General features: G+C 49.4%; 1 protein-coding gene and 1 long non-coding RNA gene across 7 annotated transcripts in view; one reads left to right on the top strand and one right to left on the bottom strand.

Annotated features, from left to right (window-relative positions):
* Fam53b (family with sequence similarity 53, member B) overlaps nt 1-24,971 on the top strand; it is a 102,343-nt gene that overhangs the window by 67,958 nt on the left and 9,414 nt on the right. The gene's annotated exons all lie outside the window — the stretch shown is intronic.
* Nucleotides 1,941-9,737, bottom strand: LOC134483949 (uncharacterized). The gene is made up of 2 exons (XR_015652630.1): nt 9,275-9,737; nt 1,941-5,658 (listed from the first exon to the last, which is right to left on the bottom strand). It is a non-coding gene; the product is annotated as an uncharacterized LOC134483949 (long non-coding RNA).

Raw genomic sequence — 24,971 nt, 5'->3', positions numbered from 1 at the left:
ACAGCCATGTCAGGAGATCTCCTGAGCTGCGTGCTAGATGTGAATATTTGTCTACTCCTTGTGTTCTGGAGGGCCTGTATCTGTAACAGAAGTGCTAGTAGTTTATTGAATATTTATTTTAGGTCAATGAATAATGAAGTAAGGCAAAAGCCTAGTTTCTTAATGGATAAGTGAGCTGCTGCATCACTGATACTCAGCCACAAGGGTGGCACTTACCACTTGTCTTAGGGTTTCATTTCTCTGAAGAGGCACCATGACCAAGGCAACTCTTACAAAGGAAAGTGTTTAATTGGGGCTGGCTTAACAGTCAGAAATTCAATCCATTATCATCATGGCAGGAAACATGGCAGTCTGGAGGCAGACATGGTGCTGGAGAAGGAGCTCAGAGTTCTACATCTTGATCTGAAGGTAGCCAGGAGGAGAGTCTCATTCCATAGTGGGCAGATCCTGAGCATAGGAGCCTCAAAGCCCATTCCCACAGTGACACACTTCCTCAAACAAGGCCATACCTCCTAATAGCTCCCTGGGCCAAACTTATTCAAACCATCGCACCACTCCTGGGCCTAGGCAACATAGGTAGTTACGTAGTGTTGCCTTAAAACAGTTCCTTGCTGTTTTATACAGAGGCTGGAGTTTAGAATCATTGCCCCAGTCTCAAGGCTCAGAGTTCTCCAAGGTTGCCCTTGTTACATTCCCAATCACATGTCCTTGGCAAGGTTCAGGGTGCCAGAGATTCCCTGGGGGGACACAGCAGACTCCCAGTGTGAAGACGTCCAAGTAACCAAGCTCAGGGATAGCCCCACAGTCCTGGGACTCACAGGCCATCATCCTGGCTGCATATTCTAAGCTCTGCTGTACCAGTGGTAGAGCTGACTAGACGTTCTGAGTGACACTTGTCATCATTTAGGATGAAGAGGTGCTAAAAGCAGATTATTACTGAAGTTTGACACTTAAATTTGAAGCAGTGACAGAGTGGGACACCAAAAGTAGTCTTGATGAAACCCAGTAGCCTCCAGAGGGGCAGGCACCTGAGGAGGGTGGGTACGAAAGGAGAAATGAAGGGCTCCATCTGTCCCCACCCAGACCTTCCCAACTGTCTCATCCTAGAAGCCTAGAGAGACCTCACAATACAAGGGGGACCATGGGGACTGCCTCATCACAGAGCACCCCCCTGGGAGCAGTCACAGTGGATGAAGCCCAGTGTTTTGGGCTCTGTACTGGCCCCAGCACACCTCTTTCCAATGCTTTGAGAAGAAGGTCTTTAAGAAGATATATCTGAGGGATGGTGACAGCCTTCACAGCCTCTCCAGAGGGAGAGTCTGACTCTGTAATGAAGTTCATTTATACACAGCAGTACCTCTTGCTATATTTGGCATCTGCGGCTAAGTCCTGGCACAGATGGGGCAACAGGAGCCCCACAGCCTGCAGAGCTTTAGTGTCTGCTCTCTAGCCCCTGACCTAGGTAGCCCGGTGCCTCAGTTTCCTTGTTTAGAAAGATTATGTGGCAACTTCTCACTAAAAGCTGGGCTTTGAAAGGACCCAGGATAATTATCTTTATAGTTAAAAATGTGTCAGTGATGTAAGGTGGCCCACCCTATGGTGGCCTCCAGCTCTGCCTCGCCCTAAGCTGGCTTCCGTGAGGCCATCCCTGTGCTCCCAGATGGCAAGTAAGAGTGCTGCTGGCTGAGGGGCTGGGAGTAGGGCCTGGGCACCTGCCGTGGGATGAGCCGCCTGTGCTGCCGCTTGCCGCACTAAGCTCCATGTCCCACAGTGGGTACAAGTACTGGCTCGGCTGCTCATCCACCCTGTAGTGCTTTTTCTAGGCTCCCCTTGAGTCTTTGCCATGCTTAAGAAAGTGTGGGCCAGAGCAGGGAGTGTTCATTTCCTTTGCTTTTCACTCCCTTCTTCCTGTCCCTCGAAGAATTTTGGTGTGGCTGTGCCACTCAATATGGTTAAATGAAACCTGGCCTGCCAGGGCAGCCCTGTGCTCCTCATCATTCAGACAGAGCCCTCAAAAGTACTCCAGGGCAGGGGCCCTAGGAGTTTCCCCGCTGGCCTGATGTCTTCTCTGATGGACGCGGACTACTAGCTCAGAAGTTGCCAGAGGACATTAATTTGTGGGAGAAATAACTTGGCCCTGAAAGGTGGTTTTATGGCAGCTTTGTAAAAATAAGGGTGGGGATGGTTGGCTCCAACATTTAAAAGCCTCGTGTGGCTGTGGGTTTATCCCGTGCTCCACCTCAAGCTTAGCGAACAGAGGCCCATCCCAGGTTGGAACTGCAGCAGCCTGCCTAGAGCAGGAGCTCTGTCAGGGTCTGGAATGTTGTCGGGAATAGAGTTCGAAAGTCCTCATGGAGACACATGGATAGGTGCAGGCTTGCTTTGAGCTGGTGAGTGATGAGGACACACGGAACTGGTCTTGAGTACATCCCCCTCATCGTTCCAGTCCCTTCCCTGGCCCCTTTGGGGCAGCTGTGCAAGGGGGAGTGGGTGGTGGTCTGCTCAGAATCTGAAGATGAAGCAACAGGAATTGCAGTTTTTCAAAGGGAGTTCGCTTTTAAGGCCACACTGTTCCATGCATCCTTTAAGCTTCCATTGTGTAGCAGACTCTGGGGCTGGGATGTACTCTAACTTCTCTTCCTTTTTGGGAAAGAGGTACATAAGTAGTTAGCTAAGAGAAAGTACAGAAACCATTCTAGGTTTCTCTGAGAAAGGACAATTTGATAACAAGGTAATTGTAAACCTATGGAAGCACTCCTGTGGAGCTCTGAATACCATATGCAAACTGACTGCTAATCTCCATGTTAGCTCTAATGCGTAGACTGCTGTTGGCACAGCAGGTCACTGCCAAGGATGGGAGTGCAGAAACTGGATGAAATGATCTACGAGAAGCCAGCTGCTAGTCTTAGCTGGTGTGGAGCTTGAACGCAGGGCATGCGGCTGAGAATCTCTGCTGACCCTGGGTAGCATACCCACTGAGGACTGTAGGGGCTGAGGACACAGTGACTGGAGAAGGCCTGGTAGGCAGAGTAGGGGAGTGTGTATGGGGCTGAGGAAGAAGCCCTTTGTCACAGTGTGGCACCTCCTTCCCAGCTTGCTGGGATGAACAGGTAGTTTGTCAAGGAGCCTGCCCATTCTCAGGAATATGTTACGAGCGATGGAAGGATGGAGGTGTGTAGGAGGTGGCACACGGCTGGGACCCCTGCTGAGACGACCCGCAGCAACTTGGTGGTGCAGTATGCACAATACTGTCCAACAGTATCCCTAATCCTTATCACAGACAGTGTTTTCTTCAGCTTGATGTCCTAGCAGAGAGCATACCCACACCCACCCCAGGCCCCCTGGCCATCTTTTGCTTGAATAGGCCTGTCTGCTTGGTGAGACTAGGCACAGAGCAGGTTTTCACTGAAAAGGATATCACCTATTATGACCTAGACTTCACCAGAGTGCCCACTTGTTTCTGCAGTCTTAACAATTGTGGTTAGCCTGACCTACATATCAGCATAGCTGCTTTCGGTGGCCAAGGAGGAGAAGGGCAGGTTGGAAAGAGCCTGTGCTGCCAGGAGGCTAAGAAGGGCTCAGAGCAAGGTCATTGGAACAGGTAGAGCTGGTGCATGTGTGGCTGTGGGGCTTTGGCAAGACAGTGAACTTCCCTGAGCCTTTGCTTCCTTAGCTGTAAAACACAGATCAGAACAAGAGGCCCATTCATCCTAGATGCTAACACTCTGGTACCTGCTTGAGCAATGTCCCAGCTGGATATATTGGTGTGTGCACATAGTTCCGTACCTCACACGGCTGAAGGGGTCAAGGCTAGCCAGTGTAATGAGACCCTGTCTCAAGAGAAAAGAGAGGGGGCTGGACAGATGGCTCAGCGGTTAAGAGCACTTGCAGCTCTTCCAGAGGTCCTGAGTTCAAATCCCAGCAACCACATGGTGGCTCACAACCATCTGTAATGGGATCTGATGCCCTCTTTTGGTGTGTACTTAAATATAATAAATAAATGAATCTTTTAAATAAAAAGAGAAAAGAGAAATAGTAGTTTCTTAATTTGTTATTTATTGTTTTTAGGTACATACATGTGTAAGAAGCTTACATTTCAAAAGATTTTAAAACGACATTGTGAAGTCCAAAGCACAGGATGTAAAATTCCTCTAAAGCCACAAGAGTGGCTTGAGGTGGATGCCGCCCTTCTTTTTCTAAACAACTGTAATATTGAATGGAGACTCTGGATAACCTCTTTAGCTCCGGGAGTCTATTGATCCCACAGACTCGAGATCTGGTTTTAAATTGTCAGCATATGCATGGAGCAGTGATGAGACAGTTTATTCCTCAAAGAGGAGAAATCAAAAGAACAGTGAGTTGGACAAAGTGCAGGTGCTTAGTGCCCAGGTCTCACTCGCAGTTAAGGCACAGGTTTTGTTTTATTTTTTGAAAACGTATTTTCAAATATTTGGTAATTCTTAGTGATATATACATGTGTGTGAGAGAGTGTGTGCCACACATATGCAGGGGCCTCTAGAAGCCAGAAGAGGGTGTCAGATTCCTGGAGCTGGAGTTAAGAGTGGTTGTGTGCCACTCATTGTAAGTGCTGAGAGCCAAACCTGGGTCCTCTCTCTGCAAAAGCAGGAAGTGTCCTTAACCACTGAGCCACCATCTCTCCAGCTCCAAAGGTTCATTGTGTGTGTGTGTGTGTGTGTGTGTGTGTGTGTGTGTGTGTGTGTGTGTGTGTGTGTGTGCAGAAAGGGTTGGCTTCCTTTAGTCTGTTCAGGTCGAGGTCTCTGAACTCACTGATGCTGTCATACCCTTGTTTGCAGCCGATCTCTTTCTTCTTTAACTCCAAACCATACAACTCCATCAGAACAGGCCACATGTCATGTGTTCTTTAAAAGAAAAAAATCCACGGTTGGGGATTTAGCTCAGTGGTAGAGCGCTTGCCTAGCAAGCCCAAGGCCCTGGGTTTGGTCCCCAGCTCCGGAAAAAAAAAAAAAGAAAACAGAAAAAATCCATTATCCATTCAAAAGGGCTGCACTGAGAATGGCTTTGCCAGATGTTTGCAGCTCATTTAAGAAATGGAGTAGTTTCCATTGTCATATCTACACCAGGACTCTGCACAAACAAATAAAAGCAGTGTCTACTGCTGCCGTGTTTTTTTGTTGTTGTTGTTTTTTGTTTGTTTGTTTGCATAGTCTGCAGTTTACCACTCTCTGAGCTAGCTCCTCTGTTGAAACTATGCTGCCTAGGAACACCTCTGTCCTTTGCACAGCAGAGCGCCCTGAGACCATTGGCCCATAGGCATTCAGGGCTTGTAAGTCCATGGTGCCTATGTTTCCACACTGCCACACATAGCTAGTGTTTTACGAGTCAGCCCTAGTTGCGCTCACATTGTGTGTCTATCTCCCAGGATCTTGGGGACCTGCTCCAGCAGGCCAAATCTAGGAAGCATCTTGGATTCCTTTGTACTTAGGCGGTGCCTACTCCAGTTCTCTGCCACTCCTTTAATCTGTGTCTTTATGGCAAACTACCATGCTGGGCAGTGAAAGCATAACCCATCCTCTCACTGGACTCATCTGGGGCAGTTCTGTTTGATGCAGATCATACAGGTGAAGGATCCAGTGCTGAACTAGATGGCTGAGGACCTTGTTCTCTGGAAACTTCTATCTGGTGTGGATAGACAATAAACAACACAGACAGTCATGTCAGATAGCGTTGTGAAGTCAAGAACCATGGGTGATAGATAGGATAGAGGTGGTGGGCCTGTCCATAAGAGATGGTGTGAGGAACCTCCAGACCCTGGCAGCGGCTAACCATGGCTGGGCACGGTACCCGGTGGAGAAGAGGAGCTGGATGTCCACTCGTGCTAGTCGAGCTCCTCCAGAACCAGGAGGCTCCTGCCCCACCCAGCCCCTCAAGTGGTCTCCTGGATGCTGATCACTTATCTCTGGGAGTAGCAAAGGCCACTGCAAGGTGTCTTCTAGGATCCCAACAATGTGGCTCTTTCTCTTCCTCAGCACTGTCTGGTTGGCTTGAGAAAGTGAGGTCGGGTGACGGCATGTTAATTTCAGGAGCTTGCGTTTTTCTGACAGTCATCTAAGAGAGCCGTCGCTTCCCAGCCAATGGGTCTTGGTGCCAGCCCTGAATTTACATAGGCTCACTAGGCCTTCTAGCCATGTGTGTGGCGTGATAAGGTATCATTGTGGGAGTAGCCCTGGGTTTTGAGTGGAGAGATAGTTGACTGTGTCTAGATTTTAGCCATGCCACCTGAATATGACAGAAGTATCCACTGTGGATAAATTGTTCCTCAACTGGACCTGGGGAGGTAGTTCTGGACACTGGAGCTCCAAGTTTTGTTCTTGTCAGCTGATAAAAAAAATCCCAGAAGCTCCAATCCTGAATCACCCTTGGCTCCCATAGCCCAGATGCTGGTTTAGAAACTGCTCCACATCATGCCATTCCTGCCTGTCAGTGGCCTTGTGTGAACTCACCCCACTGGGCTCCATAGGCCAAAGGTGGCTAGGGCAAATAGTGTCACATAGGGCCTCCTTACCCTTCTCTTTAGTGGGTGCCTCACAAAGCCAGGGACTTGACTGGGAGAAAGGCAGACAAAAGCACCTGCTCAGTGCCTCCCCAGAGTGTAACATCTGCATTACACCAAGGAGGGAGGTCTTGCACCACCGGGCAGCATCAGCTTTGGAAGGAGCAACTCGTCGGCTCTAGAGCTGCCTTTCCATCCCAGCCATTAGTTCCAAAGTGCCCCTTTCCATGCAGTGTCCCTGGGGCCCACCAGAAAGGGCACAGGGGGACAAGTCAGAAACAAGTTGTCTGTCAGTCTACTACAAGGGATTTGGCTCTGCCTCCATGCTGGAGTGCAGTTGGTTTGTTCTGTCATTGGTCTCCCTGTTGCTGCTTTAGCTAGCTGACACAGAAACTGGCTTCTGAAGGGGTAGGCCCTCGGTGTCCAGTATAGCTGAGCCATATCACGGAGTCCCTCTGCATCTCCAGTGCCCATTGTTTCCCAGTGTCCTTCACTCCATACTGAAGAACTTTGCTTTCACAGCCATTGGTAAAGGCAAGAGAGTCCAGAAAGCAGAAAAACCACTCTAATTTGAATGCTTTCCTGTCAGATAAGCTTCATCTCTTAAAGGGCTGGGCAAAGGGGTGTGTGCTTGATGGGGGAGGGAAACAGGGCCAGGAGACGGGGGCATTGTGGCACTGGGACATAGGCCTCAAACGGACCATTTACAAAAGCAGCGGTAAGTGGCCTCCTGGCATGGCTCACTTGAGCATCACAAGAAGGCAGAGGGCGGCAGCCCAGTGGGCCCAGGTTGGGATCTCAACCTTCCCTCTCTAGCCAGGTTTGCATCCTAGTTTGTTTTTGCTTGTTTGTTTGTTTTTGTTTTTAGATGAGGTCTCTTGTCATGTCCTATAGCTCAAGGTGGCCTTGAATTCACTGTGTAGCCAAGGCTGGCCTTGAGCCTCTGGTCCTTCTGATTCTGTAGGCATGTGTAACTGTGCATGACTCTGTTTTGTTTTTTCCTTTCCTCAAAGTGAGGACAATAATTACTTGCCTCATGGGATTGGTATGAAGACCACACGAGCCAAAGGGTACAAATCACCTACCACATCTGGTTGGCGGACAAGAGTTGCTGTTGTCACCAACGCCATCACAGTTTCATGATGCCTCATTGCCTTCCTCTGTATAGAGAACAGAGGAGCCTCTGAGGGCTCAGGCCTGGGCAGAGCTCAGGATGGCAGACACCCTCCTTCTCAGGTGCCCTAGTGACCTGGGCTGTCTGCTTACTAAGGCATCTTCATCTTTGGCCTCCTCCAACTGGTAAAAAGTCCTTCCTTGCTGGAAAAGGCCTGTCTTCTTAGCACTTACCCCTGAGAGTAAAGCAGAGCCTACAGTATGGTGAAATTAATCAATACTTAAATTATATTCCTAAGAATAAAATGTTATGGTTCCATTAGGGAAAAATTATGTCTTCTGTGCCTGTCATCCAATCATCTTGTTATAATTTGAACTGCTAATGCTATAAATATCTTAGTAGGTTACTGGAGATCTGTGGACACGGAGAAAGGAGCTAATTCCGCCATTCTTTAGCTGCAGGAGTCTGAGCATGTTATTAATCTAGGCCTCAATTTTCTTATCTGCAAAATGGGAATGATAGTACTTGCCTTCTAAAGGAATACATGGCACAGCTCCTGAGACCTACATGCATTTGCTATGCATCAGCTAAAGGAATGAAAGCCATATATCCCATTGTACCCCAAAGACCAGAGATGGCATCACTCCAAGTGAGGGCATGCTCAGCTCACGAGCCGTCAACTTCCACATGGGTATTGTTCACAGCAGGCATCCTGCAGTTGCATGAAGGCCAACTGTGGACTATACCCTGGGGGGAAGTCTGCCAGTTGACGCAGCTGCTAACAGCTGCTAACTAATGTGATGTCAGGTGGGTCAGGACTGGGCTCTGTCCTCACAGGAATCTCCACCCATCCCCATCCTGCTTATTCACATGGGGAGAAGAGAGACCAAGCAGGCACAAAGCACAGCCTCCCCTGAGACTGTAGGAAAGTATGACCTTTGAAAAGACCAGGGCTGGTTTTCTTAGGATAGATTTGAGGTAGGAAGAAAGTGCAGAAGGGCCCAGCTGGAACCCATCAGCCTCCTGGCCCATAGTGGTGTGTCATTTGTCATTGTGTACCTGAGAAAACCGAGGCCCAGAGAGGTAAGGCTCTCTGCTCAAGATCTCTGTGAGCTAGATGGTGCCTGGGCAGCAACCGGGCCTGCCCTCTTCCTGGCGCCCTCCCAGCTGGTTCTCTGCCACTCTGCAAATCGGGAGCACACTTTCATACCCATCTCTCCCCTGGTTCCCTCCTGTCTCCTCTGCCTGAGTGACCTGTCACAGCTTTCCTCTGGCCTCCAGTGACTAGGCACATTCCTCAGGGCCAGGCAATGCTTTCCCTTCCCAGGCAGGCCGCTCCCACACTTGGTAATCCCACCCAGACTGTAAGCGGCCTAGGAGTCTGAGCACACAGAGCAAGTGAGCTGGGCATAGCTCTCTGTCGAGACTTTGAGTCTTAGGGCCTTTGACAGGGTCCCAGACTTCTCTAAGCCTGAGTATCACTCAACAGATCAACAGAGCAAGGTAGAGCTCTCAGGCTTGTGGCTGCTCTGAGAGTGTAGCCTCAGGCACTACTAGTGTCCTTTCAGCAGACCCCCCCCCCCCCCCCCCCCCCCCCCCCCCCGTCCCAGTTCCTTCTATAGTCTTACCAGGATGACTGCAGAAGCCATTGTTTCTGTCAGTGATAAGGGAGACCCAGCTCTGAGGGAAAGGAGATGTTATATGGAAGATGGTGGGAGATTCAGGCCAGGACACAGCAGGTGGAAGCTGACTTCCCCTAGCCTCACCTCCAACCCCCAGGCCTTTGCCTTCCATGGATCCAGGCCCAGGGTGCTAGGATCTTGAGTGTAGAGACAGCCACTCCTCATCTGTCTTTATCCATCCTGGCAGCTTGCCTTTGGCTATGCCCCTGCCTGTGTTCTCTAGCCCAGAGTTTTCAAACAGATGTTCCTAGAGCTTCTGAGACTCTGTATCTTTGTTTCCTTAGCACGCTGAGGTGTCCCAGTGCTACAAGAAAGAGGGCTCTTGGGTGGAAGGGTGTGTCATTTTGTCCTGCAGAGCCAAACAGGTTTTCAACATCTTGGGGAGAACTGAGACTAGAAAACTGTGGGGGTGGGGGTGGCCAGGCCTCAGCCTGCTATAGGGCATGTTCCAAGGGCATTTCCTGTTGATACTTTCCTTGCCCCAACCCACTTCCTCTCTCCTCTTTGTCTCTACCCTGGGCCCCCTGCTGGCTGCTAGCTGGGTGTGCTGTCTTGATGCTCTAGTCTGTTTCCCTGAGGATTGGCCCTATGCGGTGCTGCTGGCAAAGCTCCTACTGAGTGTCTAGTGACACCTGGTGATGTTATCTGCTTATTTTAGGCAATTCTCTCTTGGGAGCTCATGCTCATCCTTCTAGGTAGGTGCTGGGGTGACCTTAAGATGAACAAGACCCCTGTGGGTGACCTTGGCCTTCCCTGCTACTTCCTTCCTCCCTGTGGTAATGGGGACAGATTCTTCCCCTCAGAGCCTCGGCACCACATTCACACTATGACTTCATTTCTCTTGGTTGTTAGGAGGACCAAATTGTACCCCTGTGGAAGGTCTGCCATACGGAGTTTCTCAGCAGATAGTCCTATCCTTCTGTCCTTCCTTCATCCTTGCCATGTGGTGTCTCCAATTGTGCAGGTCACCCTCCCTTGCCCTGACTAGTTCCCAAAGCAGTGGCATACATCCAGACCTGGGCCCCCAGTGTCAGGTGCTAGGTCAGCCAAAATGGGCTCTGTGCTTGGTGATGGCCCTCTGCCATTCATGATCCCTGGGCTGATTCCAGGGGTGCCTTGCCACTGGGATCTGATGAATGGAGCCTAACTTTATACTCAAAGAGAGTGGCATTTGGGTATCTAGCCTTAAGTAATCCAGCCAGTTATGCCACAGCCACAGCATTTATGTTAAATTCAGAGATGGCAGAGATGGGAAGGAGCAGCAGACAGCCGCTTTGACATCTTGCTGGACACAGGGGCACCAGTGCTTGGAGATCATGTCACTGTATACTTTGTATTGTGCCTTGTGTCTTTAGCCATTGGCCTCACAGCCCAGGGCTGGAAGCACAGAACAATATGGAGACACAAGATGCTGGCACAGCCATGGAGAGCCCCACGCAGGGACATTGGAGGAGACACCTGGGAAAGATGTAGGAGTGCAAGGCGGAGCCAGAGCAGACTTAGCTTTGGAACCATAGCAGAAACATTCTATAAGACACTTAAATACCAGCAAGAAAGACACGCCCTTCCCAGAGCGATGAGGGGCAGAGTGGAGTGACCTCAGCTTCCACGTTAATGGCACTGGGGCCTGCTTTGTAGTATGCACAGGAACTTTCCCACTCTGACCTACATGCCTAGAAGTGGCCACTCCCCACCTGTGACAGGTGATGTTTATTTGGAAGCAGTACTGACCAGATTGAGAACCACTGATGAGGCGGTGGCCATTGAGGGTCTGCTCCCTCCTTGTTATCAGGAAAGCAGATCCTTCTCGGTCAGACAGTGGCAGAGCAGAGGCACCTCCTTGGTTCCCATTCAGCATTCTGTTTCCTGGAAACACAGGCTTGCTGCAAAGCTTCCTGTCCCTGGGACTTTTTCCCTCATTGGTGGCTTCACAGACCCTGCTGCTTTCATCTCTGAGTCCTTGTCCCTAAGGTCCAAGAAAGATAGTGACATTGTCCAGTGGCCTTTCTGCCCACTCCTGATGGCTCCTGGATGATGCCAGTGTCTCCCCTGAACCCTTGCAGTGAGGTCAGGCAAGCAGGCATTCTGCCAGACAGCCTCCAGCAGTGTGCAGCCATGCTTTTCTTAAGAAAAGGCACTCCAGCCCCACTGGCAAAACACAGCGCCATCTTGACCATTAATCAGGACTTCAGGATTCTCAAAGCAATCTGAGCAACGCCCTGGCTGGAGCCCTGCTGATTGCTGTCACCTCTCTGTCTGTAGCACTGGCTGTTACCCACTGCCCTATCCCCATATTGGGAAGACTTCTGGAGAGCAGAGCCACCCCAGAACCTTGCAAACTGTTTTAGGGGCTAAGACATTTCAGGTCTCAGCAAGAACCGAGGAGGTGTCAGAATTAATTTTTATTATTGCTCTCGTTCTCCATTAATTTTTTTTTCCTATATGAAGAATCTGGGTCAGTAAGTCCCTTTGTTCCTTAAGATGCTCTGAGCACAAATGGGAGAGCAGACCACGTGCTGGAGGTGATGAAGCCAGTGCTTGTACCTGAGGCCTCCAAGGAAAGTCCTGAGCTTCTTTCCTCTCTGAAGCCTTAAGCCAGCTCCCCACACAGGCCGCAGGTACCCTGGGACTCCTCAAAGGCTAACCCTAGTCACTGCTTGTAGCAGCTGCCCCCTCCCCCGTGGTAGAGGGCCACTGTTGGCATCGTTGCCCGTGGGTCTCCTCCCTGCAGGTGGTGCTCGTTCGTGTGGCTCCATTTCAGCATTCCAGGTAGAGGAGGGCGCTGGTGAATGTGCAGTGGAGTGGATGGGTGTTCTGGAACGGCCCTCCTGTCTCCCTCCCCCACCTTTCCACCACACTGCTGCCTAACCTTACCCCTACCTGTAGGTCAAGCTCTGGGTGTTTTCTGATCTCTTCAGAGCCTACCTGTGAACCTCTGGGAACCAGAGTCCCAAACCCCTCCAGATCACCAGGGAGGTCGCTACTGGGCCTCCTCTGTGGCAGAAACCTTGGAGCCGAGTGTTTTGGAGCCACTCCTGGTGGGAGGACTATGCATTCAGCAACTTGGATACCCTGCTAATTTGCAGAAGGCTGCTGAATGCCAGGCAGGTCAGCTGGAATTAACATGTACTGTGCTGAAAGAACAGAGTTGCCACCCACATCTCCATCTATGTCTGGGCTGGGAGCTGTTCTGGAATTCTAAAGGGAAAAAGGAGGAAAGGCCAGTGAGCGCCCCTTCCCGCTAGCCCCAACCCCTGGGGACATTCATTGGCCTTCAGTGACTCAAAGCAACTTGGTTTGCTGACTGAGCACCTGCAGGGCTGTGTTACTACTGTTGCTAGGTAAATGGCCACCGTCTTAGCTATAACTGAAGGAAGTTGTAACCATGCTTATCCAGCCAACTGGCAAGCCAGCGTTTCTTACCAGTGTCCAGTTGTAGAAATAAGGCTCAAGGTGCTTAGTAACCAGGGCAGGGATATGCAGCTGGAAAATATCCAGACCCAGGTCCTTTCTTTGCGCAACTATGATTCTCTGTAGTAAGCACTACTGATGGGCCAGCTGACGTGTCCACCAGAGGTAATGGGGAAAGGCAGTAGATAGAAGTCGCTGGAGTCATGTCATCCCTGGAGCAGTATAAGTCAGACTAACCCATTCTTTCTCCCATTCTTGACAAGTCCGGAAATTTCTGGCACATGCCAGCAGCCCTGGAGTGTTTCAGAGATTCAAGAGAGCAGGTTTTTCTAGAGTTAGATGTCCAGGGTGGTGCCCTGCACTCTCCATGTGCCTTGTGCCTCTGCGGAAGGGGTGGAGGTTGAAGGGACCCATCATCCTAGCATGCACAGTAGTACCCCATCTTTCAAGCTGCCAGGGAGGGAACCATGGCTCTAATTGGTTTAGTTCAGTGATGGAGGCTCAGAAGCTCTGGGAGGTGAATGGACAGCTTCGTTCGCCTTTGGAACCTGCTGCCACTGGACACAATGTAGCTGTAGGAATGAAAACAAGAAAGAGAAAGGCACACAGGCTCTGGGTTTTTAATTGGCACCATTCTCCCACTGGCCCTCCAGCCCTCTTAGGGCTGTTTGGGCGGCTGGGCCTGGGAGGGGAGAGATGGAGCCTTTCACAGTTTGAGACTGGTTTGAGTGGCCCTGTAAGGATTCCTGCAGGCATGCTGAAAGAGTGGGGCACAGTCACCATTGGACAGCCCTGGGAACTTGGTCAGCCACCTGCAACTAGTGAATAGCCAGAGTTGCTGAAGCTGCCTGGACTTCAGTGGCCCCATGGCCCTGCTTTGCTACAAAGAAAAGAGTTTTGTAAAGCTGCAATTAATGTTTCTCCTTCCATCCATTGGAAGTTGCTTTCTTGCTTTCATCCAGGCCAGTGGGCTCCTTGCGTCTCCTTTAGCCTGAGTGCCACCACCTTTGATGGTGTCTCTCAAGACATGTATTCTTGTCAGCCACTGAGGGAGGGGTGGGTGGTTCTGTCTTTTGTGTATCTTTTTCTCTCCCTCACTTTTTAATACCTTCTCAATCTAGCAGTGAGAAAATAGGGCTGTGTAAACGATTCTGGTGGGCCGGCCCAGACATCCCTTCAGAACTGCCAGGTTTTCTTGCTTCTATGAAAATGAAGTCTCACTTAAAGGGGACAGTGGTGGAAATTAACGGAGAAAGGACAGAGTGAACAGGAAGTAGAGAAGCAGCCAGCCTGGATGCCAGAGATGAGTGCCAAGGGGTTCCTCTAGATGTACCCCAGCCTGCCAGACAATTACAGGGAAATCCATGGATCCTACACAGCGAGAACAGAGAAGGTCTCCCTGATGTTACCATCTTTCTAGGCTGTGAGCATCAGTTATTAGTGTATCCTTGTCTCTAGAGGGCACTGGCCTGTAGTGTTCTAGTTTGAGTGAGCATTGCTACCAAAGGATGTTAGCCAGTCTAGCTGGGGTCGTGACTGAACACAAAGATTGTGAATTAGCCTGAAGTCACACCGTCTGTCAGGCTACCAAGGTAGCATGCATTCCAAACAAGCTGTCCAGGTCTCAGCCTTGTGAAGATAGCATCTGGGCCATCTGTTGAGACTCTGCCCCTACTACCCCACCCTCAAAGCCAGCCCTTTAAAAAAAAAAAATCACAATAGCCAGAGAAGATGTTGGCTTGAGAGTGAGACCGTCCCCATGGACTCCTCACCATGCATGGCCCAGCTTTACCAGACAGATGTCTGTGGCAGCCACACCCAACAGGGCAGGATTCTCTAGGGTCTTCTAAATGCCCAGGGATGCAGGTGCTGTGTTTTAGGTCCTGCCAAACTTTTAGACAGAAATGAACAAAAGGGGAAAAAAAAACTATCAGGAAATACACAGTTGTATTGAGGTGTGTCCCTGGGAAACTCAAAGCATCAGAGACCAGCCCTGGCTAGCCCTTCCAGAGCTCACAGTGGCTCATGCAAGTGGGGGCACATGGAACTTGCACATGCTGTGATCATCCCCAACGTCAGCAGCACCATTCCCTTCGTATCTCTATGAGCCACTCAAGTGGATTTGTGAAATCTTCTACTTTGTCTGTGAGGAGCATGTGCCAGGCTGGACCAGGCTTCACCCATAAGGCAAGAGCCCTCCTCATTAACAGTCTCTTGAGATTCTCCTGCACCTTTCCTCTGGTCCAGACTCCACTCCTTGCTGGGATCTGCCCAGGGTCCAGCCTGCTTTAAATAGAGAAGATGGAAGCCCCACACTGCAAACCCCATCCAGACTGCCCAGGAGTATGGCACCAGCAACTCCTCCTCAATATCAAATGGGGTTGGAGAAATCAGATTGGTTTTATTTAGAATGTGAGAGGAGGACAGGCCATCCCCAGCAGGAGCCTGGAGGACAAGAGTCCAGACTGTCTATTTCTCCAGGATCCCAAAGCCAAGCAAGTGTTTTATCTACTTCCAGGTAAAGTCTCAAGAAAGGTAGCTCTCTCACAGGTCTTCCTAGGCTCAGAGATCATCAAGGAGCCCCATACTCTGTGCCTGACATTCACCTCTGCTCTGTGGGTGGAACCAGCTGAGCCCAGAGAAGCAGAATGTGCCCAGGAATGTCCTGCCACACCCGGTGCCCGTAGGGCATATCCCCAGTCATTTGCTCTGCCTGGGCATGCTGGGACATGCCGGCCAAGTCCAGCTGGATGCTGCCCTGGGCATGCCTCATAGGACTCTAGTGGTCAGTGAGAGACAGTGTAGCCTTCCTTTCCACAGCATGCCAAAGGTTCTCTCCTGGCGACTTGTGAGTGGAGCAAGTAGACCCTCATTCTGCCTCCCTTGGGGCTGTTCTCCATCACCTGCTGCAGCTGGGCACAGTCAAGTGTTACTTAAGCCCTTCTGAGCCCAAGATTGTGCATGAGCTCATCTGGGCTTGGATACAAGCCCTTTAATATACAGTTTTGTTTCCCCATTTTACAGATTGCAAAGAGAAACTCAGCTTGCGTAAAGTGATACCAACTCTAAGGTTAGAGACAGGTTGTACCCCATATGTACTTTCCTTCCCTCCTGAGGCCTCATATATGTTAGGCAAGTGCTTACCACTGAACTTCACCCCAGGTCCTGGTCCATTGTTTTCAACCTCTCAATTGATTTCTCCCACCCACCCATCCATCTTTGATATAGCAGGCATCAGGTTCAATTAGTGTATAGTGGTTCTCTGGCTGAGATCTTCAGCTATGCAGGTGAGAATCCATTAGGATTCTAGCAGCCTGCCCAGGTAGGTGTCAGAGCTCTAGCAGGGGGACGTGGGGTATCCCCTGCTGGGCAGAGGCTCCAGGAAGGCTTGGGGCAGAAGCAGAGTTGGTAGACATTTTAGCCAGCCTATGAAGTATGGTGAATTTCCAAAGTAAGAGAAGTTAATGAACATGGTGTGTGTGTGTGTGTGTGTGTGTGTAGTGGGGGGGGGGGGGTGATTTTTACCTGAAGAGGTCATACTGGGGAGGAAGGAGTTTAGCGTGACTAGGGAAGGAAGCGGGGATGGGGGTGGATTTTAGGGCACAGCTGAGAAGCTACCAGGCCTCAAAAAATCTAGTGGGTTGAGCCTTTGGCCTTGGAGTGAGACATTCACTTTTCTTTTTGGAGGCTCAGGTTAAAAAGAGCTAGAGACACACTGAGCTAAGAGGACCATGTGACATCTTCAGAGATAAACCTACTGGGTCTGGAATACGAGGTGAGATCTGGCCTGAAGACGGCTGTTGGGAACCACTGCCATCATCCCTACAAGTTTGCTTTGGATTTGATGCCAGGCCTCAAAGGGCATTACAGTTGGTATCTATATTGCAATGTCAGGATAGGGTAGAAACCCCTTATTGTAGGTCCTGTCCAAGTAGTCTCATGCTCATGATGTATCTCTCCTGGAAACGAGCCCAGAAGATGCAGAACTCTCTGGATGAACCCAATATATGGTAGATTGGAGTCAGAAGCCAGGAGTCCTTAGAGTGCCTTTAGTTGCTTTGAGGTCAGCAAGGTCAACCCTTGGAAAACCTTTACTTAGACAGAGATAGACAGAGACTTAGAGAAGCTGCTACCTTCGGGGATGCATGCAGATCCCTCTTGTGATTTGGCCCTGAGCAGGAGGGGAAACACCCCTGCCAGCCACTAAGGACAGCCTTGCAAGGTTAGGGACTGCCTCTGACTTGTCTCTGCTCAGGTGGGTAAGACACAGAGGAATGAGGTCACTGTTTCCTCAGTGCTTGCTTGCTTTTCTTTAGCAATTAGAATTTCCCCTCCCCACTTGAGTCTGACACTTTGAACTTGGCCTCTACATCTTATCTGAAGGGGCAGAGATGTGACAAGTGGAGTTGGGGTCTGTTGCCACACACATTGTAGACAGCCATCCCAAGTGTGTCTTCCACATTTGTGCTGCTGAAGTGTTCCTGCAGGATCCTGTGGTAAGTCAGGAGACTTCTCCTTACACACTCTGGAGATCCGGCTGAGATAGGTACTGTCTCAGGGGTCTAAAAAGCCACGTTCTTCCCGGAACAGGGAGCCCCATTCTAGCCCCGCAGCAAATGCAGCAAGAACTTTGCAGCCTCATGGCAGCATCACCCCCACCCCCCGTGTGCAAAGACTGTGGGCCATAGCATAAACAGGCAAGTGTTCACATGGGTATGGCTCCTGGCTCTTGTGCGTTTCTCTTGTTTTCTCATCCCAACTCCATTTAATTGGTGATATTAGGTAACGAAAGCTGGACCTGGTAGGTTTGGTTTTTGTTGTTGTTTTTTACCAGTAGAGAACATAAAGGAAAAAAAAAATGAGCTTTGAAGGAGGCACACCAAAATGCTTTAACACGAAGAGGGGGTGAAAACTTGTTTAAAAAAAAAACAAAAAACCACAAATTGACTGATGATTTTGTTCTTCCTCCCTAACTTATAGTGTCTCCTCCTCCTGAGGAAATAAGTAATAAAAACTATACAGTCACGTTTTTGGATAGTACATTAGCGTTTAAAACTTAAGAGTGGGTACAAAGAAGCCCTCATATTTTCCAAAGGCTCAACTTTCTATCACTCTGACAAAAGTACCAGAGATAAACAATTTAGAGGGAGGGAAGGTTTATGAGGGTATAGTCTCTTGGGTCTGTGTGTGGCAGCACAGACTGTCATGGTTGGAGTGCATGGCAGAAGGGGTCTGTCTAGCTCACCGCAACTGGGAAGAGAAAAGGGGTAATAGGGTCCCAGTTTTCCCTTCAAGGGCATGATGCCCCCAGGGCCCCACTTACTAACACTAGGCCCCACCCTCTATCCAGTTTGTCCAACTCTTCCCTCTAGCTGTGGATACAGCTCAATACAAAAAAAAAAAAAAAATCTTACCTAAAGCATTATGAGACATTTTTGTGGGTAGTTTGTTCGCTTTTGGGTGACTCACTTGTGCATTTCTTAAACTTTGTAGATGACAGTGTTGGATCGCAATGTCAAAAAGTTAGATACACCTCCAAGGCTCTACCACATCCCAATTGTGCCATGGGCTGGGGACTGAGTCTTCAACATGTGGACCGTTGGGGGACATTCAGCATCCAAAGTACATCATGCTGCTCTGTCTGAGGGAGGCCACACAGAGATCGCTAGTCATCATTCTCCATTTATTTTATGTGTATTGGTATTTGGTCTGCATATATGTGCATCATGTGCATGCTTGGTACCCATGGAGGCCAGAAGAGGGTATCCTGTCCCCTGGAACTGGACTTACAAACAGTTATGAACCACGTAGGTGCTGGGAATTGAACCCTGGTTCTCTGGAAGAACAGCTTTCTTTTTTTCTTTTTCTTTTTTTTTTTCTTTTTTTCGGAGCTGGGGACCAAACCCAGGGCCTTGCGCTTGCTAGGCAAGCTCTCTACCACTGAGCTAAATCCCCAACCCCAAAGAACAGCTTTCTTAACAGCTGATCCATCTCTGTAGTCCAGCATCCCACAGGTACTTTTGTGGCCAGTGTGAGCTGCCTCTCCCACATTCCCGGCTAGATGCAGGCTGTTCATTTTGTGGGCCACCTGTTTTTCTGGCCCCACTCATGGCCCCAAGCTGTTTCCAGCCTTCTTCAACTGTGCTCTTCAACACGAGTGACTCCTTTGGGAGATGGCAGCTTATCTTCCACAGGATACATCCCTTCAAGTAGGACTGCTGGGTCACAAGTGGCCTGTGCCTGTGGCTTTAGAGAATGTCAAAAGGTCCATGTCACAAGAGCAGTGATTGGCCGAATTTACATGCTCTGCTTTCTGCCCCCTCCTGCTCAAACATTAGGTTTTTGCCAGCAGATAGGGAGGTAAACAACTGTTTTTCTGTGTTCCCCACCCTTCCTCCTGCCCTTCCTCCTTCCCTTCTCCCTTTTGTGACAAGGTCTTGCTATGTGGTTCTGGTTGACCTAGGACTTATCATGTAGAGCAGGCTAGGGCCTTAAATGTGCATGCATTCTCCTACACCTGCCTCCCACAGCATAGCTGTTGTTTTAATTTGCATTTCCAGACCAGTCGAGTGTCTCTTTGCATATTTAAGAGATTATTTGTGTGGATTTCTCTGTATCCTTTTCACTGTCCCTTTTAAAAACAGCTGTTGGTATTTCTCTTCCCAACTGAACATTAGGGAGATTAACTTTGGTTGTGGTTTGAGTTACAAATATTTATTTGTAATTTGGTCTCTGTTTTCTGACTCTACCATTCTTGTACGTTACTGGGATATAATTCATATACCACACTACTTATTATACATTTGCCATGTACAATGGATGGTTTGCAACTTATTCACAGAGCTCTATAGTCATTACCACATCGATTTTAAAACACTTTGTTGCTTCTTAAAGCAGAAGTGTGCCTGGTCATTATTCCCCAGATCTGGCAAACACTGATCTGTGTTCTACCTACCTGTGTAGATCTGTGTTCTACCTGTGTAGATCTGTGTTCTACCTGTGTAGATCTGTGTTCTACCTGTGTAGATCTGTGTTCTATCTGTGTAGATCTGTGTTCTGTCTGTGTAGATCTGTGCTCTGTCTGTGTAGATCTGTGTTCTACCTGTGTAGATCTGTGTTCTACCTGTGTAGATCTATGCTCTGTATGTGTAGATCTGTGTTCTACCTGTGTAGATCTGTGCTCTGTCTGTGTAGATCTGTGTTCTACCTGTGTAGATCTGTGTTCTGTCTGTGTAGATCTGTGCTCTGTCTGTGTAGATCTGTGTTCTGTCTGTGTAGATCTGTGTTCTGTCTGTGTAGATCTGTGTTCTGTCTGTGTAGATCTGTGCTCTGTCTGTGTAGATCTGTGCTCTGTCTGTGTAGACTTCTTCATCCTTGGCATTATGTGCACACACTCTTTAGTGCCTTGCTTCTCTCCCTCTGCACACAGCTTCCACACTGTAGCATTCCCAGTCCCTCGTTTCTGATGGCTCTTGCAGGATGAGTTGTATGCAGAGGTCTAGGGATGGGTTTCTCCAGGGCTCACTTTCCACATCCACCTCAGAGCTGAACTTCGGGTTCTCATGGAGTTGCTGAGCTTAGTGTTTTAAGGAGCTGTCAGCCTGCTTGGTACAGTTTTAGTGACAGCATCATTGTGTGTGCCCCAACTTTGGGCATCTTTTGAAATGTGCATGTTCCTGTCATGTTTATTTCTTTAATGGCTCTAGATTTTGAGTTTTAGAAAGGAAGGGCCAACCTCAAGGTTATAAAGCAGTTCTGTTTACCTCTGGTCTGTCTCTGGCTTTATGTTGTTATCTTTGGTCTGTAGTTTGTCCTGTGCACGCTGTGAATGGGGAGCCACCCTGCTGCTTTTAATACACTCCTCATTTGTCTCAAGTGGAAACCCATCATCTGCTCCCTGCCTTGAGATTCCATTGCCACCATATATTGAGCTGTGTCTTCTGCTGTGTCGGTCTCCACTGGAGTATATTCTTGTGCCTTTTCAGCTCCTGAGGCTTTGTTTAGACATATAATTTGTTATGGGGTGGTCTGGTAAGATTAGCCTGTAATGTCAGCTGTAGAACTTTTCAGAAGCATGCCATTTGTTTATTTTTCTATCAAAAATGAAATCAATAAGCTAGGTGTGGTGGTGCACACCTACCTAGTTCCAGTACTTGGGAGGCAGAGGCAGGTGAATATACATGAGTTCAAGGCCAACCCCAAGACAGGCAGGACTACGAAGAGAAACTCAGTCTGGAAAAAACAAATGAATGAGGGGGGGGAGAGAAGGGGGGAAGGGGGAGAGAGAGGGGGAGAGAGAGAGAGAGAGAGAGAGAGAGAGAGAGAGAGAGAGAGAGAGAGGGAGGGAGAGAGAGAGAGAGAGAGAGAAATGGCTGGGTATGGTGGTATAGGTCTGTAATTCCAGCACTTGGGAGACTGAGGCAGGAGGATGAAAGAAACTCTAAAATATCAAAGTTTAAGGCCATGGTGCAGGAGTGTTCTTGTGGCTCAGGTTGAGTTCACATCAGACTTGTGAATTGACTCATGGAAAGCTGACAGAGTTTTTCAGATTGTGTCACCCTGTCCTGGTACAGGGAGGCGTATTCGTTTAGTTCCTGTAGGACATTCTTTACATTTTCTCTCACTAGCTTTATGCATTGTCAGACATTTATTTTTGGGCATTTTACCTTGCGTGAGGCTAGCATGTCTTCTTGGCCTTGACTGACTATTTTGCTGGGTACAGATCCTGAACCAACACTGACTTTCTAGGTGCTTGGCTGTGCCCTACTGTGTGCCACCTAGCCCTCTGAGCGCAGGCATGGTTGGGTGGACAGAGAATGAGTGGGGCAGTTAATCTCTCCCACACTTGTTCTCCACCCTTTAGTCATCCAGAAGCTCTGACCTGGCACGAATGAGAACCTGAGGCTGAGAAGTTGAATGCTATGTCCCAGTGGGCACATCATATTAGAGCTTCCAGCCTAAGCCTGCCCAGGTTCTCTACACTGTGTCCTGCCTGAGGTGTCCTCCCTCTCTCCCTCTTCTCTCCCTCTCTCCCTCCCTCCCCTCCCTCCACCTCTATCTCACACACTCACACTCACTCCTGGGCCTGGTCCAGAAGTTGTGAGATTTGATTGCACATCCATTGGCTGTGCAAATTGGGGAAAGTCTCCCTCCTTCAGCCTTGATTGGCATCTGTAGAGTGAGATGGCTGACACTGGTCGAGACTTGCTCGTTTCTAGTATGGATTCCCATCCCCAGAGTTACATGCCATGGACCATAGAATCTAGAATGGTGATAATCAGCTCCAGGGGGTAGAACTGAGGAGGTCCTGGTGCACAACAGTCCTGCCTTCTGGGACTAGTTGTAATCTCTTAGAATACACGGTTTCCACGGCAGCTGAAGACAACCAGGACCGGTATCCTCTCTGAGGGCTTAGACCCGCCTCTGTGCCCCAGAGTGGCTGTGGAAGCTGCTCCTGGACTTTGCTGGCCAGCACTGCCCTGAGGGCTGTGGGCTCAGACAGCATTGGCTTTGGCCCCTTGCCAGGTCCCTGTGTGCTTTGGAAAGATCCTTTAACCTTTGTTAAGCAAAGAATCCTCTTCACATCAAACTGAGCGAAGTGGTTTCACACACTCCTTCCTGAGTGTGCACTGAGGGGAATGTTCACTGAAGAAACAAAATGTTTGTTTTCCACTTGTGAGGGCTTGGGAGGCCCTTGAAGTTGGCCTCCACACGCTCTGTGTTCAGGCATGCCATCTGCCATCCTGGGCCTGCAGCAGAAACAGCAACCTTGGTGTGTCCTGTTGGGTGCCAACAGAGAGGGGACACTGGCTAACTGCCATTCAGAAAGTCTGCAGGGTCTTTTCTTACCTGTAGCACTCTAGGTTGGGGCCCTTCAGTAGCCACACTGTGAGGCAGTCCCTGAACCAGGCTGTGGGGCACGATCAAGGTTCCCTGTATGGTTGGCAAGGAACAGAGTGCAAATAGGAATGTGAGGTCTGCTCCAAAGCGAGGCATGTGAGGTTGTGTGTACTAAGGAAGAAAGCTAGTGAAAGAGGAGAGGTAGGAGCTGGGTAGCCAGAACAGTTGGCAGTAGAGGGGGTTCACATGACTGCACGGTCCAGAGCACATGTTGGGAGCAATGAGTTGACTGGAGTAGGGCCAGGCTCTGCCCTATCTGGAAGGTTTGGGCCAGTGAGCATCACTCTAGCCAATCCTTAAGAACTGTGAGTCACATGGTTAGTTTGGGCATTTCCTGTTATGAAGCAGCCCCTCCCTGACAGCCCTCTATTTGATGGGTGGTATCAGGGACTCTGTTGGACCTTTCTTTCTTCTCCATGGGTCTGGTCCTGCTATCTCTGACTAAGGCTGCTGGCCCTAGGTCTGTTTTTCTTGGTTCTATGTTCTTAGGAGGCTATGCCTGTAAGTAGATGGTTCTAAAACCGAAAGCTCTATATTAGGTCATTTTCTTCTAGTTCATTCTACCATCTGGACCTGGAGCCTCCGGTATTACCCAAGACTGGAGCATAGCATGTAAAATATAAAAGGAAGGTGGCCCCCAGAGTTATAGCAAGGGAGTTCCAGAGCAGAGTTAGCCAAGGCCCAGAGTGACTGTGGGTAGAAAGGTTTTTCCTGAAGGGGGCTTCTCAAAGCTTTGTGGTGCTTCCCTATGGTGGCTCTGAGAATGGTGTGGTCTAGCAACCATACAGCATACCTGTGGCTTCGACTGCACCTTGGCCTTTCTGGCTTAGAGGCAACAGCCAGAGGTTTGAAGCACATTGTGCCTCCTGGTCTCTGTCCCCTGTTAGTAAGAAAGGACAAATGAGTGCCTGTGCCAAGACAGGCCCTGTAGTCTGTCCCTCACTGGGATACCTCCTAGGAGGGTGGCCACAATCTCCCAGCATGAAGCAGGTGCTGGCAGGGCATTTGCTGGTTCATACGAAGGGACATTGGGAAAGCAGTAGCCCATGAAGGAAGGTAGGCACCTTCCCAGTGACAGGCCTGGTTTCCACACAGCAGGTATTTACCACCCCAGTTAGTCTGTTGGTTTCTAGAGCCTGTGATCTGGGAAGAGCCCAGAGTTTGCAGTGATGAATCAGTGGTGCTATCAGAACCCCTGAGACCCACCTCTTCCTTCAGTTCCTGTTCTCAGTCCTTGGCATCCTGGCTCCCACATAGTTTTCCAGCCAGCATTTCCTACATTCCTGAGGGTAAGGAGGCCATCCAAGCTTAAAAAGGCCCAAAGGTGAGCACTACACAAAAGTGGGTTGGACGTAGTGTTGCTGACCCTGCTTAAGAGTATATGTCAATAGCCTGTTAACCCCAGCACTCAGGAGGCAGAGCAGCTGGATCTCTGTGAGTTTGAGGCTAGCCAGAGCTACACAGTGAGATTCTGTCTATAAATAAATAAATAAATAAATAAATAAATAAATAAATACTAAACCCAGGAAACTACAGACTTTGTCAGCCCCAGCACAAAGGAAACATAGAAAGCTTGTCTCATGGCCTATTGTTTTGAGATGCTTGCACAGTTCTGTTGTACGAATATCTGCTTGGGGAGAAAATGGCTCCACTCAGGCAGATCCAAGGGCCAGCCTCATGCAAGGCTGGCTGGAGCCAGGCTACCCACCTGGCCTCACAGTCTGGCCTCGTCGTGGTGGTGTCTTAAGGAAGATTTGAAGTGGTCCTAAGACTCAGAACATAGAGAGGACTGTAATGTTTCTGTTTTTAATCTTTACTTATGTGTTTGTGCATGTACAGGTACACATGTGTGTGAGCGTATTCAGATTGTGTGTGTGTGTGTGTGTGTGTGTGTGTGTGTGTGTGTGTGTGTGTACACCCCTGTGGAAGCCAGAGGTTAGCCTTGGGTGGTGTTTCTCAGTTCCCATCCCACTTTGTATGCACTACATGTGTGTAGCAGCCTGTGGGGGCCTGAAAAGGGCATCATACCCGCCCTAGAACTGAGTTGCAGGTGGTTTTATGAACTAGCATGTGGGTATTTGGAATTAAATCTGGCATTCTGCAAGAGCAGCAGTTGTTCTTAATCACTGAGCCATCTCTCCAGCCTCCCTACCTTGTTTTTTGACAGTTCTCTGGTTTGGGCCTTAAGTTATGCTTGCTAGCCAGCGGGCCCCAAGGATCTGCATGTCCTTGGTCCCTAGCTCTGGGATTACAAGCATGCAGCACCACACCTGGCTTTTAAAAACAAAACAGAGACAAAAAACACAGGGATTATAGAGACCCAACTCAGGCC

The sequence above is a fragment of the Rattus norvegicus genome, chromosome 1, assembly GCF_021556685.1.
Source record: "Rattus norvegicus strain SHRSP/BbbUtx chromosome 1, alternate assembly SHRSP_T2T, whole genome shotgun sequence".
In the NCBI taxonomy this organism is placed as follows: Eukaryota; Metazoa; Chordata; class Mammalia; order Rodentia; family Muridae; genus Rattus; species Rattus norvegicus.
This window is presented reverse-complemented; position numbering and strand designations above follow the sequence as displayed.